Raw genomic sequence first — 13,906 nt, forward strand, 5'->3', positions numbered from 1 at the left:
GGCATTTTTCTAAGCTAGGAAAAATGAATGAATGAAGCTAGGGTTTACCCCAAAAAACAGCACTGCAAAACACAAAATTAGATGTTTATGTTATTATAGGTGTAAAAGTGTTTTAAAATGATGGGGGGAAATTAGGCCGGGAACGTGGTGGACCGCCATAGTGTAAGTAGTAGGAACAGCTGCAACTTTTCTGAGAAACAAGGAATACGTTTAGTCCTGTTTCAGAAAGGCTATAGATGAGAAAGTTCCTGTAACGGACTCACAAGAGACCACAACACCAGCCACTGGAGAAAATTATGCAGATTTCCAACACAGCTGTGATTCGTTATTTATTCATGTAAAATGACGGTTTGTCATTGCTTAATACTTAGTCTAACCTTTTCTAAACTTCACATACACATCTGACATATGCTGTCATGAAAATTTATCACGTTTCAGTGTGTGTGGAGATCTATTCTCTCACTTCCACTCCCACCGACAACATTGCTAAGATTCCGATGCTATTTTTCTGAACGGTCAGCTTTGACGCATTTTATCAAACACAATGGGAGCCCTTCACATTGGGAATATTTCTTTGTGCTTATATCTGACACTTACAGACCAACACCAACAGAGAATACCCGTTCGGCCTGAATCATCTTATGGGATATTGACATTCCATTAATAATGATACTGATAAATACTAATAGACAATAAATCAGAATAATTCACATTATTTTGAATTCTGCATAGACTCAGTGGCAGTTTACACGACACACATACTGTACTATTGATTTCTCTATTAAAGATGTTTCTGTTAATATGGATTTCTTTGACAATTGCTGTGAGTATGCTAGGCTAAGTTAAAAACAGATCTTAAAAACAGAACTTTTTTTAAACATGTCATGAAACCACTCCTTTCCACTACTTTTGCATTCAGTATTCAGTCATTTTTTTTTACAAAATGGAGTCTTGGACACATATTTTGATTTAGCAATGGAAAGTCACTGGAGGGTTTTGGTTTTACTTATTGACATACAGTACCTTCCACTGTCTACTGAACTGTTTTATAAAATGTAACCACCTAGAGAGTGGTTACTGTGGTTGTCGTGGTTGTAATACCAGTCCCATCCGCTAGAGGCTCTATTGAGCCGTACCCTTTATATATGGGTAGAGAGGGAGAAGAAGTCAAATGTTTGGTGAAGGGGAATCATGGCGATCCTGTGTGTTAACCAAGCTGTTTAGATTCCTTTTGATAAAATGTGATTTCATGTTCACTCAAGTAAGTGTTTATTCCAATGTTTGTTTTATCGAGTGTGATTATATCGGGGGTAAAGATGATTACGTTATATATGTTTGTGGTTGTTGTTTGGGGTGATATCCTAATGTCAATTTATATGCTTCGTTTGTAGAAGGACTCTTTAAATGATGTTATTCCTCAAGGTCCACAAAATGGAGATTACTATGTGACTGTGGTCACGGGAATGTGAAAATACATCATGATAACAGCGTTGCCAAGGATTGAGGTCTTCAGTGCTCTTCACTACCTGGGACAACTGACTTTAAAGGTTGTTCTCACACCTTCGCAGAGACTTTGAGTCTGTGGAAGTTTGAGATTATTGAATGTTGGGATTTATGGATTTTGGTCATTTCGGACTTTGGGATTTCTTAATCATTGGGTTGAAGCAGTGTGTGGGATATGATATGTTTTCTATGCCATTAATACCATGTATAAAGAGAACTTTTTTGCATTATATTTATTTTGTTGTTTCTTTTTTTGATGGTCTGGTCGGTGGTTCCCCCCTAATATTCTTGTATCATGTGTCACTAGTAGAAAAGTTAACGAACCGTTACATATGGCGCCCGAACACGGACCGTCAGGCCAGCCATCCTTTTGATTTGAGTTATTGTACGCAGTTTTGTTTTGTTTTGTTTGTTTTTTCCTTTATTTGTGGTTTAGCATTGTCATTTATTATGGAGGCAAGTGAAGACGTACCCAGTGTTCGTTTCACCTCTGAATCTTTTCTTACACCAAGAGAGCCAATTAATGAATTGATAAATACCTTTTAGCAACATGTGTATATAGCTTCTGATGATGAAAGTGAAGAGATGGTTGGTAATGTTTCTGAAGAGGTGTTTACCACCAACCCCCCAAGAGGCCGATGGAGGGATGGAGTTTAATATCTGCGCATCAGCTATGAATTTGAATGATCGAGTCAATGCTTTCAACCAGTGTGTAGCAGACCTCAGCCAACTGAGTTACTAGTGATGAATTCATTCAGCAGTGTAAGAAAATCGAGGATAGGATGTCGTATCTTATTCAACGTGAGTGTGAGAGGGTTAAATTACAGATGGAAATGGTAGTAAAGGATTTGGGCCAGTCTATGGTAGATTGTTTGAAAAGGAGGGATCAGCAACTAGAGAAAAAATTTCAAGCTCTGAGGCTGCCTTCGTCTACCCCAATAGTGCCCAAAACAAACCCGTCTGGTAATGATAATCTCATCGCCTTTAGTAATATGACCTATAATCCCTGGTCTAATTCCGTCCCTAACCAGAGTAACCAATCAACCAGTGCATATAACCCCCCAGTTAAACTTGATTTCCCCAGTTTCAGTAGTACTCTTGAAGATGACCCAGTTTTGTTTTTTGAACGTTGTGAGGAATACTTTGCTGTCCGACCTCTCACTGATGAAGAGAATCTTGCTGCACTCTCAGCTGTGCTAAAAGGAACAGCTAAAGATTGGTGGATGGCATAGAGGAGATATGTGATTGGCTGGAAACAGTTCAGGGAGAGATTTTTGCAGTCGTTTCTAAGTGAGGATTATAATGAGGTAGTCACCAGGAAATTGCAGTAAAGGAAACAAGGGCCCAAAGAAATTTTCAGAGACTTTGCTTTTCAATATCGTGCTTTGTGTTTACGATGGAAAAGGGACATGTCTGAGCAGGAAGTAGTTCAAGCCATGTTGAGAAACTGCAATCCACGTCTTGCTAGTTTATTGCGAGGAACTGTGAAGGATGTAGGAGAGTTGGTTAAGACCGGTACGCAAATTGAAAGAGACTTTGAGGAGTCCAAGAGGTACTGGAGTCAAGTCAACGGAGAGGAGCTGCGGAGGAAGGTATCTGCTGTTTCAGAATCTCAGCACAGGTTACCTCCAGCTAGTAATAGAGTTGTATTACTCGACCCAAGCTCTGACCAACACTCTTACAAGAATATCTCACTATCCATAGTCATTAGAAGCAGATGTGTCATTGCCATAGTTGATAAAGGAAGTACTTTCTCACTGATCCAAAAGTTTTTATGGAAGCAATTAAGCCCCTATGAAGAATGTCAGTCCAGTGAAGGTCAGTCGTTCCTGTTGGCCAACGGTCAGAGACAACAGTCCCTGGGAAAAGTGAAGTGTCTGTGTGAAATTCAAGGACAACCTGTGGATGCAACTTTCTTCATTATGCAAGATGCAGATTTGACTGTTCCTGTCATTTTAGGTATTGATTTTCTGTTAGAGTCGAGGATGGTGCTGGATTTCTTCAGGGCCCAGTACAGAATGCCTACAAGGACCGAGCCGAAAGCCATACCTTTCCAGCAGCAGGACATTCAACCCTCCACATATTTCTACCTTGCTCTACCAGGTCCTTCTGCTGATGAAGAAACTCTCCAGCAGATACGTCAGTTAACACAAGCAGCAGACACAGACTCCATTACACAAGAGAAACTAGAGGAATTTATGTTAATCTGGCCTACAGTATGTACTCAACAAGTGGGGCGAACGGACTGTATTAAACACCGCAACATAACCACGAACGAGGTTCCAGTAAGAAAACATGCTTACAAGGTTTCAGTGGAGAAGCAGCAATTTATCGAGTCACAGATTCAAGAGCTTCTAGAGAATGGCATTATACTGACATCTAGTTGTCACCTGTAGTTGTCGTCCAGAAAAGGATCGAGGTTCCAGATTCCGTGTGGATTATCGAGGTCTCAATGCCAAAACACACTTCGATGCTTACCTTATGCCCCAAATCCAAGATATCCTAGAGTCTTTCCATGGAGCATCTGTTTTTAGCACATTGGACTTAAAAAGTGGCTACTGGCCATTAGAAATGGATGTGGACAGTATTCAGAAAACTGCTTTTGTAACGTCTTCTGGACTGTATGAGTTTTTTCTTATGCCTTTTGGTCTTCAAAATGCCGCTGCCTCTTTCCAAAGGTTGATGGAACATGTGTTGCATGAAGTGAAGGGCAAGTTCTGTATGGTGTACATCGATGACATCGTGATTTACTCCAGAACAATCTCAGAGCATTTTCAGCATCTGTGAAAAGTTTTCGCATGTCTCTACAAAGCTGGTCTTTCCCTCAACCTAAAAAAGTGCAACTTTATCCAGAAGTCACTCTCATTCCTTTGGCACATCATAACGTCTGAAGGAGTAAAGACCGATGCAGCCAAAGTTTCAGCAGTGGAATTATTTCCTATTCCGGAGACTCTCAAGGAAGTTCAATGGTTCTTGGGTATGGCCGAGTGGCATCATCGTTTCATTCCTCAGTTTTCGGAAAAAGCAACCCCATTACATGCACTGAAACAAAAGAACATCACCTGGGAATGGACAGAGCAATGTCAGCAAGCGTTTGACACCATAAAGCAAGATTTGATCCAAGCACCGATTTTAGCCACTCCAGATTTAAGAAACCTTTTAGGGTACAAACTGATGCATGCGATGTGGGTTTAGGAGCTGTTCTTACCCAAGAGACAGATGGAGAGGAACATGTAATCGCCTACGCATCACTTCTGTTGAGAGGAGCAGAAAAAGCTTACTCTTTGTCAGAGAAAGAATGTCTGGCTGTGGTATGGTCCGTCGAGAAGTGGAGGCACTATCTAGAGGGTCAATCTTTTGAAGTGGTAACAGATCGTGCTGCTTTAACATGGGCATTCCAGCATCCTAAATCTTCCTCACGTCTCCTACGATGGACTATGAGGTTACAAGGTTTCCATTTTACAGTGAAGTACTGCAAAGGTCAGTGCAATGTAGTCCCAGATGTACTGTCAAGAAGTCCTACGGTGTCCGAAGACAGGTTACTTATTGCAACTGCTATCAAAACCAACTCACCATTGTGCAACCTACCAATTGACCTCTCACAAATTGCCATGGCTCAGAGTAAAGACTTAGAGATTCAGGAAAGGAGACTACCTTGGATCTGACCAGAGTACATTAAGTTGTTGAACATGGATTTCTATTTCGCAGTGTGCCTGATGGAAAGAAAGGCCAAAAGCTCCAGTTAATCATTCCCTCTGCCTTACGTCAGTCATTTTTACAGTATGCCCACAACAATCCTTTTGAGCGGACATTTCGGGAGACTCAAAACTTTGCTTAGGCTACTTGAGACTGTGTATTGGCCTTCTATTAGATCGGATGTATGGCAGTACTATAAAGAGTGTCAAACCTGTCAGAAATACAAACCTTCTATGACCAAAGCATCTGGCTTGCTCCAAAATACCCCTGTAGTCGAGCCTGGATTTATGTTGGGAATTGATCTCATGGGCCCTTTCCCAAGGGGTAAAAGGGCCCATGAGGCCCCTGTACCACTTCATCGGGGTGGTACAGTTTGCCTTGGACCGGGAGGTATCCAGGGTCTCAGCCGATGACGCGCCATCTACCTCATTGTCCCCGATCCCGGAGGGGCGTATTTCGGTAGTCGCCACGCTGGAGGACACCGTGCTGTCTTCTTCCGTGCCGTCCGCCTCTGCACCCACCGACTCTGTGCCACCAGGAACTCTACGCGGTAAGCAAGGGAGAAGGGAGTTGTGGGAGTCGGATGCTTCCTTGATGGCGCCACCCACGCTCCCGGCCACAGTTCCTCAACCCGGCTGCTAACTCAGCGGTCCAGGAGGAAGAAGAGGAGGATGAGAGTGGCCGCCACAGGGCCTGCATCAACGGCCGCCACAGAGCCGGCACTCCAGCCGGCATGCAATCCGGTCCAGCAGCCAGCAATCCGGTCCAGCAGCCAGCAATCCGGTCCAGCAGCCAGCAATCCAGCCGGCAGTCCAGCCGGTGATTCAGCCGGCATCCCAGCCGGCACCCAGTCCTGTCCAGTTGGCATCCCAGCAGGCGCCCAGCCTTGTCCAGCCAGCACCAAGTCCTGTCCAGCCGGCATCCCAGCCGGCACCCAGCCTTGTCCAGCCGGCGTCCCAGCCGTCACTCCAGCCGGCATTCCAGTCGGCGTCCGGGCGGCCTTGGTCGACCCCCAGGGCCTCAGGGAACTTTGTCCTTTATCCCGGGAGCCCAGGACTTTTCCCCCCGGACTCTGACCTGCCTAGGGTTCCCATGGGCAGGCCACCTCAGGCTGACCGTCCTCGACCTCCACCCTCCCGGGCAAAGACTTTTTTCCCCCCTGGCCCGGGTTCGCGGACTCCCATCCCCCAGAACACTGTTGTTTCCCACCCTCTCCTCCCATGTATTTTCTTTTTACTGTGTCACCCTAACCCATTTGTTGTTATTGCCAGTTTGCCTTTGTTAATTTTTTCAATGTTCTGTTATTTCTTGTCTGTTTTCCAGTCTGTCGTGTCTTGTTAGTGGTGTTTCCTTAGAGGACGCCAGGGGGTGTCCTTTTAAGCGCGGGGTACTTTCATGGTTCTGCCTCGTCTTGCCAAGTTTTTCTAGTCTTGGGGCAGGATCATGACAGTACCAAGTGTTCTGTGTGGAAGCCCGTAGGCATCACTGGGTACGGCATGCCACAAGCTCTCTGGTCTCGTCTATGTCCCCACCCTCTCGTTACCTCGTTAATGATCTTGTTATGGTTTCATGCCCCTCACCTGTTCCTTTTTTTATTTGATCCCTTATTTAATGCCCTGGTGTTTTCTGTCCTGTGCGGTTTGTTTTGCCTAATACCTTGTTCCTGTTTTTGGAGTTTAGTCAAGTTTAGTCTTGTGACCAAGTCATCTTGTATTTATAGTCTAGTCTAGTCTAGTCAGTGTTTTGTTCTCTGTCAAGTTTAGTTTTATTGTATTGTGGTTTTGCCCCCTCGTGGGTTTTGTTTTGTGTTATATTAAAGTATTTTCTGTTAACCCTTTCACTGCCTGCGCATGGGTTCCGTCCACATACCGTGACAGTTACTGTACTGTTGTAACAATTTTAAAGAATTTGTGAACAGGACTTGGATGTTTGAATTGATTTATATGCTGTTCTATTGGTCATTTTTTGTAATTTAAAAATAGACAATACTTATCATATCAGTCATTAAAAATATTGTACTTAATATATTAACTTCTTATATTAATATGCATTTTAAAACACTTTCAGGCAGAAGCCTTGAAACATTTTGGACAATCAGCCAGTTTATTACAGCGCTAACAGGCGAACACACAGAAAACATCTACTTTTATTAGTTGATTTTAGGTGTCGCACCTGCACCGGGCTCTCCCTCACCTAAAGCCTGCTACAGGTCACACTGCTCGACATGGCTCTAATAAACTTGGGAAGGACATGCATGTACACTGCACAGTGATGACCCCTCCTGAATCTTGGCTACGGCGCAAGCTAGAAAACTTCATCAGCGTGCGCAAATTGTAAACCAAAACAGCAAAATGAATCATACTTTGGCAGTTGTGCTTTTCATGTGTGCTGGAAAAAAAGAAGAGGTGGCAGTGGAAGAGAGCAATATTATTGTCTTTTTTTTTTTCGCCTCCATGGCGTTTAACTTTTATTACCATGTAGTGATGATCAATACGTCGTTTCATGTTGCATTTTTTTGGCTAGGTCGTACGATCAAGCTGACACTGAATTTCTGAACGGCCATCTTTCAGTCTCTCTCACTGTACGATGTAGGACCAGTATTTAGGAGCCACGACCACAGACATCGCCACAGTTGTCATTTTTCGTTAATCTTAACACCAGGATTAGGTGCTTCTAGACCAGGGGTCGGGAATCTTTTTTAACCAAAGAGCCATTTTTCCAGTTTTGGTTCATTTATTTTTCACAAAAAAGCCATTGCAAACTCTATAACATTTTTCAATGTCTTCAATACTAATAACTTGATTTATGTCCACAGTCTCACTTATGGTCCCTGTGGGGATCAATCGTTCTTTGCCTTCGATAAGAGAACATGTGCACACACAAGGCAAAAACAGTGAAACAAACGAAACAGTGCATACATCTGGGCCTCTAACAAAATATTTCCATGACTTATAAACAACTTACAGGGTTACATTAGGCCTCCGTTCAATTCAACTTCATTATATCTAACATATAACAATTTTTTAAAAAGTGCACGTTCATAGTACTGATAATCCCTCACAAAATACTGCATATGTGTCTTCTGACTTTGCATTGCAATGTTCGACTTATTGAAATGCTGCATGATCGGTGAATGTCTGACATCAGAGTACCGTGTTTCGAAAGCACATGGAGCTCTGCTCTCGCGGCACTTTGATGTCATACGCCGATCGGTCTGCGCAACACCTCATGAAAGCGAACATAACTAGCGTCTTGCTAATAGCTTTGTAGTTCGGTCCGTAGGTGGTCAAGACACTTACATACCGGCATTACAACTCCTCTGTCAACCTTGATAGCTGAATGGACTTCATATGCAAGAAAGACTGCTCACACAGAAATGAGGAGCTAAACACAGCGCATCCATACTGACGCGTAGCAGTTTGCTTCCATCTGCTTCCATGTGTTTTTCAAACTTTTTACATGTGATTACGTAGCGTGGCATCAAGTTATGTACCATATAGATGGCTTATGGTAGAGAAACGAACATTCAATTCACGGGCAACAGCTCTGGTGGACATTCCTTCAGTCAATATGCCAATTGCACGCTCGCTCAAAACTTGCGACATCTGTGGCATTGTGCTGTGTGATAAAACTGCACATTTTAGAGTGGTCTTTTATTGTGGCCAGCCTAAGGCACACCTGTGCAATAATCATGCTGTCTAATCAGCATCTTGATATGCCACACCTGTGAGGTGGATGGATTATCTCAGCAAAGGAGAAGTGCTCACTAACACAGATTTAGACAGATTTGTGAACAATATTTGAGAGAAATAGGCCTTTTGTGTACATAGAAAAAGTCTTAGATCTTTGAGTTCAGCTCATGAACAATGGGGGCAAAAACAAAAGAGTTGCGTTTATAATTTTGGTCAGTGTATATGTGTAAGCAAACCTGCTAAACGTTTTTGTCAAGCTTTTGTTGATCTAAACTTGTGAAAATTACTTTAATGAAGCAGTAGGGAGTTGGGTGCCATTTTATTTCTTTGCTAATAATTGTAACTCATTGTTTTCTCCTGCTTATGGCCTAGCGAGGGAGACAGGGAAGACTTATGTTGCTTATTTGTCATTTCATTTGTCAGGTTATTTAAATTCCCTTGGGGCATAGCAAGTTTTGTTTGTTTGTTTGTTTGGCCTAACCCTTTCCTGAAGCCTAATGCTTCTCAGTCATGTTTGTTCAAGTTTCTTTACCTGTTAGTTTATCATTTACACTGACTGTTCAAAAATAAATGTATGAACAGAAATTCTTGTTGTCATTAGTGCTGGGACAGAGGACAGAGTAACCTCCTTTATTTAAACTTTTACACCCATTCTTTTTTCGTTCCACTCTAAAATGTTACACCCCTTTACCCCTAGATTTGTGGGGTGGAAACAACACTGTTTTTGTATTGTTGCACATTATAATGAAAAAAGTACATTTTCTTTCTCAATACTCCACTTCTGTGACATGTTTGGGGCTGCCATGTTTCAGCTATAAAGGATGCAACATCCTAAGCTCACAGGTAGATCAATTGAAAAAAAAGTAATTTTACAGAAGTTTTCTGTCATTTTACAGATTTTCCACGAAAAAAACAAAAAAAGTACTGTCTTTTAAACAGATTTTTTATGTATTTTAGAAAGATGGTCACAGAAAAGACCACAAATTTACAAGAAAAACTGTGAAAACATGTAATTTTACTGGGAAAAACATTACTTTACAACTTATTTCTGAACATTTCCGTGTTTTTTAACAAGATTTTATTTTTTTGTTTATCGTTGAAATACGGTCAAAAACTTTAAAATTACAAAAAAGACAGCAAATTTACAAGAAAACTGTAAAAACATGTAATTTTACTTGGGAAAAACGTTATTTTACAGTTTATTTCTGAGAAGATTTGAGTGTTTTTTTAACAATATGGTCAAAAACTGTAAAATTACAAAAAAGCCAGCAAATTTACAAGAAAAACGGGGGAAACTATATATTATATATCCTGTAATTTTACAGGAAAAAACTATTGTTTTACTTTATATTTCTGTCAATCCAGCTGACAGAACATTTCTGGTTTTTTACGTAATTTTTTACAGTGCAGGAAAAGTGGTTTTCTAAATAGTGTTGTCAGTATTGAGATGTTGAAATGTGTCATTTAGTTATGGGAGAACACTCTCTCTCCTCCCCTTCAAAGGTCATGTTTTTCTTTTTCCCCCAGCCCACTGTTTTCTACTCTTTTTATTAGATGAGCACCACCACATGGTGTGTAAAAAGGCTGAAGAATAAAAATCCTCACCTGTCTTGTAAAGTTTGATAGTCTCTTTTAATGTTTTATCTCTGTACTGTCTGTTCTCAGTCTTTCTGTCTGTTGGTCTGTCTATCATTGGGTTTCTCTTACTCTCTCTGTTTTGCTCTGTGAGGAATGATAGCCAATAGTCTCCAATGTTTCTTGATGTTCTTCCAGTCTGTGCGTTTTTAAAATGGACAAAGCAGAATTTCCCCTGGAAACCTCCATGTGCCATTTACTACAGCCAATGGGAAATTCTATGATTGGAAATTAATTGACATTTGGAGCTTGCTGAGGTGCTAATAATTAGCAGGATTATGTGTTTAAAGCATTTTTGAAGCTTTCAATAAATGTTCAAATTCTTGCCATTTAAAATGTGAAACAAAGTTCTTGTCACCATCAGTGTGTGTGTGCGTGGTACAGTAAGTGTAATTATAACAACAATAATAATATTATTAATAATAATAATTAGTTAAGTTGCTGTATTTGTGTATTTTGTCAATCATTTTTTGCAGTGTGTTTTAATTAATTTTGCAGGTTTTTGTCATGAAAAATAACAAATTAGCACCAACTGCCTTTTTCAGTTTAGTGTGAAGGTCATTGTTGGTGTCCCAATAACACCAATATAATTAAAACAGTTTATTGGCTTGTGCAAAATAAACAAATTAGTAGTGAAAATATGTCCTTTTCCTTTGTGCAGTCATTTATTCTATGTATATACTTGAAACTTTAGCATAGAATTCATACACATTGTGGCTTAGTTTCCTTTGTTGTTGCCTGTTCTTGTGATAAAATTAGTGAATTCTAAGGAAGACAATGGTTTCTATGTGAACTGATTATTTTGTAGACATTGTTGGTAAATGAAACAACATGAAACAATTGGGTGAGTGTGAGGGATTTTTAAAAAAGTTGTTTTTAATATATTTAACATTTTGTTTTGAGTGTATCAGTTCCCTTTCTGTCGGTCTCTCGACGTTGTGTCGAGCCGACAGATGGGGTTCGCTCTTGAGAACCTATCAACTTCAGCGCTCACGGCTGGCTACATGGCGCCCCCAGTGCCATGTTTTCCGGAAGTGCATGAGGACCTTAGTAAGACCTGGAACGCCCTCTTTCCGGCACGTTTCACGTCAAACAAAGTTCTGTCACCATCTCTTCCCTCAAGGGTGAGACAGCTAGAGGATACGTCGATGTCCCCCAGGTGGAGTATGCCGCCTCCTCTGGAAGGGAGACGGCATGCTGCATTCATTCACCTTTTGGTCTGAGGAGCCTGAGCATTCCTCGACCGCTGCGGCGGGCGGCCAGCGTTGTGGCAAGAAGGACACAACGTCTCGTTCCCTCCATCAGGGAACTGAGGTTACATCCGTAACCAAGACGTTTTTGATGTTGAGCAGACTAATAGCCTAAGGAAAAAAGCTGTCCTTCAGCCGGTTTGTGCGGGACCGGATGCCCCGGTATCGTCTGCCCGAAGGCAGCAAGGAGAGCAGCCTGTGATTCGGGTGGCTGGAATCACAGATGATCTTCCTGGCTTTCCTCATGCACTACCTCCTGGAGAAAGGGAAGCTCATCTCCCACAATCCGACGGGCAGTTCGCACAATACTCTGCAGTGCTTTGTGGTTGCCGGCAGCGCTGTTTCCATACCAGGCGGTAATGCAGCCAGTTAGAATGCTCTCAACTGTGCAGGTATAAAAGGTTCTGAGGATTTTTTGGCTCATCCCAAACTTCCTCAGGCGCCTGAGAAAAAAGAGGCGCTGGTGTGCCTTCTTTAGCACTGCATCAGTGTGAACAGTCCATGTGAGATGGCCGGTGATGTTCACCCCAAGGAACTTGAAGCTGTTTACCCGCTCCACAGGTGTCCCGTCGAGGGTGGTGGGGCTGTGTTCCTTGTCCTGCCTCCTGAAATCCACTACCAGCTCCTTGGTTTTGTTGGTGTTGAGCAAGAGCTGGTTCTCCTTACACCAGTGTGTCAGACTGCAGACTGTTAGTGATCAGGCCTATCACTGTCGTGTCATCGGCAAATTTCACAATGATGTTAGAGCTGTGTGTGGCAATGCAGTCGTGTGTATATAGGGAATAGAGGATTGGGCTTAGGACGCATCCCTGGGGAGCACCAGTGTTGAGAGTCAGTGGGGAGGAAGTATTGTTTCCTATTCTGACAACTTGACGTCTGCCTGACAGGAAGTCCAGAATCCAGTCACAGCGATCTGTTTAAAAAAATCAGTAAAACCATGTTTGGTCGGCACTATGGTATTGAATGCTGAGCTGTAGTCTACAAACAGCATTCTCACATATGCGTTCTTGTTGTCAAGGTGGGAGAGAGCAGTGTGTAGGGTGAAGGCGATGGCATCTTCGGTCCCTGATCAGCTTCTCAAAACACTTGCTGAAGATAGGTGTTAAAGCTACAGGGCGCCAGTCATTCAAGAATGTGATTTTAGCCTGATTTGGGATGGGCACAATGGTGGACGTTTTAAAGCATGAGGGAACCACAGACAGAGAGAGGGAGAGATTAAAAATGTCTGTAAAAACTCCAGCTAACTGGTCAGCACACGCTCTTAGTACATGGCCTTGGATGCCATATGGACCAGCGGCTTTGCGAATGTTCACCCGTCGGAAGGAGACAGAGAGTGTAACGTTATTGACCTCATTTGTATCAGCAGAGGGTGCACTCTCTGTGTAGTGGTTGTTGTGCGCTTCGAAACGAGCGTAAAATGAGTTGAGGTCGTCCGGTACAGAGCGGCAGCAATGTTCGCAGTGGTTGTTGTGTTCCCCCTGAAGTCTGTGATGTTACCGATGCTCTTCAACATGCTTCTCGCATCGTTGGTGTTAAACTGTCTTTATATTTTGTCTCTGTACTCGCGCTTGGCAGATTTTATCGTTTTCCGGAGAGAATAATTAGCATGCTTGTGATCTGCCGCGTTGCCGGATTTAAAAGTGGAGGTTCGTGCTGATAATGCTGTTCGAACATCACCATTAATCAATATTTTTGATTGGGGTAGATGCGGATTGTTTTTGTCGGCACCACGTCTTCTATATACACTTCCTGATAAAGCATGTTACGGTATCTGAGTAAGCCTCGGTGTCGTCATTAGAAGCAGCCCGGAACATTTCCCAGTCAACGTGATCAAAACAGTCTTGTAGTATAGAGTATGATTGGTCCGACCAGCAGTGAATCGTCCTTAGGGCTGGCGCTTCCTGTTTTAGCCTCTGCCTGTAAGCGGGCAGGAGCAGAACCAAAGCGTGATCTGATTTGCCGAAAGGTGAGCGGGGGAGGGATTTGTAGCCATCCCGGAAGGGAGAGTAGCAGTGATCCAGTGAAGGGAGAGTAGCAGTGGTCCCCACGTGTGCTTGTGGTGATATGTTGAAAGTATTTTGGAGCTATTTTTCTCAAGTTAGCTTTGTTGAAGTCCCCTGTTTCAATAAA

This window comes from Triplophysa rosa, linkage group LG16 (genome assembly GCF_024868665.1).
Source record: "Triplophysa rosa linkage group LG16, Trosa_1v2, whole genome shotgun sequence".
Lineage (NCBI taxonomy): Eukaryota > Metazoa > Chordata > Actinopteri > Cypriniformes > Nemacheilidae > Triplophysa > Triplophysa rosa.